At 31.1% G+C, this 3537-nt stretch overlaps 1 pseudogene; it reads left to right on the top strand.

Annotated features, from left to right (window-relative positions):
* Nucleotides 1-104: 104 nt before the first annotated feature.
* On the top strand, nt 105-2046 carry LOC136069055 (ferritin-like catalase Nec2; annotated as a pseudogene).
* Nucleotides 2047-3537: the final 1491 nt, after the last annotated feature.

Raw genomic sequence — 3537 nt, forward strand, 5'->3', positions numbered from 1 at the left:
CGATGGCACTAACTGCAACTAGCACAGCCACCATCACCACTTTAATTCTCTCTTCTTCCTCCCCAAATTTATTCTTCTAAATTCACCATAGACCATCACCATAGACGTTTTGCAAAAGCAGACGTGGATCTCTTGGAATTTCCTCTAAATTTAGAATTCTTTGAAGCTGAATTCTTTTTGTATGGTGCTTTGGGTTATGGCTTAGATAATGTTGCTCCAAATTTAACCAAGGGAGGCCCAACACCCCTTGGTGCTGAAAGGCAGATTTAGATCATTTTACCCAAGATGTTATCCTACAATTTGCTTACAAGAAGTTGGACACTTGAGGTTTCTCTTTAAAATCATTATTCAATTTCTTTTGGGCTTTTTTATTTGGGTTTAATGGCTAATGGGTTCTAGTTAGTTTGATTGATAAATATTTTGGCCTTAAATAAGGGATTTGGGTTTAAATACCACCTATATTGAATAAAAACAAATTGATGTCTTAACATAATGATAAACAATTATCATAATTTATAAATGTATATACTTTAAATCCTATTATAGCTATAATTTTTTTTTAAAAAATTTCATGGTACTAACTATTAGTTCTTGATGCAGGGCCATTCAAAAAGTCGTCAAAGGATTTCCAAGACCATTATTAGACTTAAGTAAAGAATCATTTGCAAAACAGTTGATGCTGCAATAGGGAAAAAGTTGTCCCCACCTTTTAATCCTTACTAGTGGAGTTCACTTCCCTCCTTGCATCTTACCTTATTCCTTATGTTGGACTTACTGGCTATGTTGGAACAATTCCAAAACTCAAAGCCCCAGTTCTAGAAGGGTAATCAAGATTTAAACTTGATCCATAGTAATGTTCTACAAAACAGACAGTATCAATAATCTATTGCTTCTATGCGATGTGTGTGTATATTTATATAGTTATATACTACCATTTTTTTTTTTTTTGTAGAATAAACTATTTTTATGCTAAGAAATAATAAAGCTTGACAAATGAAATTTGTAATTCTTTTTAATGGTCCATAATCAAGTTATATTTCATATAACTCACCTAATAATTTTTTAATTATATTAAAATTTTAAAAATACTACATTGAATTATATATGTTTTCTATTTTTTAACGTCCAAGCCATATTTGGTATCAACTAGATATAATTTACTTTTTAATTAGCAGTACCATTTTTTCTAACAATTTTTAAGTGAAAAAAAAAATGAATTTTAAGCATTTCATAAAAAAATAATTAATCTCTGATCATCTTTATGTTTTGCATACATATAAGATAAAAGGAGACAATGTTATTTAACAGTGGATTTTTCAAATTTACATTTGATATATATAGTTATTGAGTAGTGTAATGTTGATAAAGGTACACCAATTTAATGTAAACCCAACCCTTTTTATTATTTGAGAAGTAGATCAGTGGAGCACAGAAACAGGAGTACATTCACTTACTTTTAATATCATAATAAAATTACTACTTGTCCAAAAATTATCAAACCATTATTCTAACAATGTCGACTTGTATATGTTCAGCTTGTTTGCGGGCCTCTTAGGCGTGGAATCAGGCCAAGATGCTGTTATTCGAGCATACCTATACGAGCATGCAAAGGAGATCGTGTCACCATACGGAATAACTGTGGGAGAGTTTACAAATCGCTTTTCAGAACTAAGAGATAGGCTTGGACATCAAGGTCACAAGATGAAGGCTTGTGGTTCCTCTAGCTGAAGGTGCTGAGGAAAGATCAATGGAAACGTGCTTGCTGGAGATGCAGACTCTGTTGCATTTGACAGGACCCGCAGAAGAGATATTGAGGATTGTGTATGGCTCTGGTGATGAGAAAAAACCGGTGGATTCTATCCAAAAGGAGGCAATGGTCGCATTGCAGATCTCATTACTTTAATTATATGCACAACTTTTGTTTCTGGTTTTTTTTTTTTTTTTTTTTTTGAATGCCCGTGTTTTTATTTATATATAATCTCTACATAGTTATATTTAGCAAAATTCCATCTGGCTAAGTAACATTATTGTTTATATTTAGAATAATGACATTGCTTGTATCTAGAATAATACGATTGTAGATAAGTTAGATTGATGATGATGCTATTGTTTATATTTAGAATAATATGGACATTGTCTTTGCATGGTTAGGTGACTGTTCAATGCGGGGTGATTTGAAAAGGTAAAACTAATTCTGTATTATTTGAGTTGTGAACTTATAATTTATTGATGCTAATGTGGACTTTGTAAGAACCAACTCTAAAAGCTAAATCAGCCCTTGCATCATATATAAAAAATACATAATTTAATAAAGGACATGTGTATTCTAGATTCAAATCCTATTAATAGTAATCTGTTAAAAAAAGAGAAAAAGATGGATTCAAATCCTATTAGTAACAATTTGCTGCAAAAGAGAGAAAAAGATGGATTCAAATCCTATCAGTAACAATTGGTTAAAAAATAAAGAAAAAGATATATTCAAATCCTATCGGTAGACTTTCAGGTCCCATACATGATTTGGTTACCACCAATTGATGGAACAATTAGGTTATCCCTTACGGTATAAGTCTAATAGTAACCAATTCTACCATATTCAGTCAAACCTACTAGATGATAGATTTTGTTATTTTATTTTATTGTTAACTTATGACTTCTTTTAAATGGAACTTAATGGACTTTAGAAATTTGTTCCCATCTTATTGGGACTTAGAGAAATGAACTTCAGAAATAAAAATTCTTAATAATGTAGTATCAGAAACAAACATACAATCTTCCTCAAAAAGATATAAACATACAATGGGAGCTCCTAAGAGTCCGTTTGGTTGGGGGAGTAAAAAAGTGGGAGAATAGAAAATTAGTAAGAGGATGGAAAAGTGGGAGGATAGAAAAGATTTGGTTTTCCTTCATGTGTGTTTGGTTGGAGGGATGGAAAAGTGGGAGGGTGAAAAACTCTTTTGTTTTGTTAGAGAGAAAAATGAGATGATAGAAAATGTAATTTATATAAATTTACTATTATACCCTTGTTACATAATTGGTAAAAAATAGATTTATTTGTACTCATTAAATAATATAAAATTGACCAACAATTATATTTTTCAAAGAGAAGTTACACGTCCACAATATTTTTCACAATACTTTCACAACAAAATTTATGTGTAAAGTTGTTACTAGTTCTAATTTGTATCCATTACTGAAATTATTTTTTTACTCACCAATATTAACTAATAACAATTTATTACTTAAAATTTGTTGTGAAAATATTGTAGTAACATTTCTCAAATAGGATCTTTTATTCTTTATATTATTTCTCCTTTTCCCCTTTTCATTTCATCCATTCGTTTTTTTCTTCTTCTTTTTTTTTTTCTATGCTATCTCCTCCACACACGTTTATCTCTATCCCTACCTCCTTCTTTTTCTTCTTCTCCCTCATTCACAAGTCTCAACACATCCTCTCTCTCCCTCTCTCTCTCTCTCTCTCTCTCTCTCTCTCTCTCTCTCTCTCTCTCTGTGTGTGTGTGTGTGTGTGTGTGTGTGTGT

Source organism: Quercus suber, unplaced genomic scaffold (assembly GCF_002906115.3).
Source record: "Quercus suber isolate HL8 unplaced genomic scaffold, Cork oak 2.0 scaffold_149, whole genome shotgun sequence".
NCBI lineage: Eukaryota > Viridiplantae > Streptophyta > Magnoliopsida > Fagales > Fagaceae > Quercus > Quercus suber.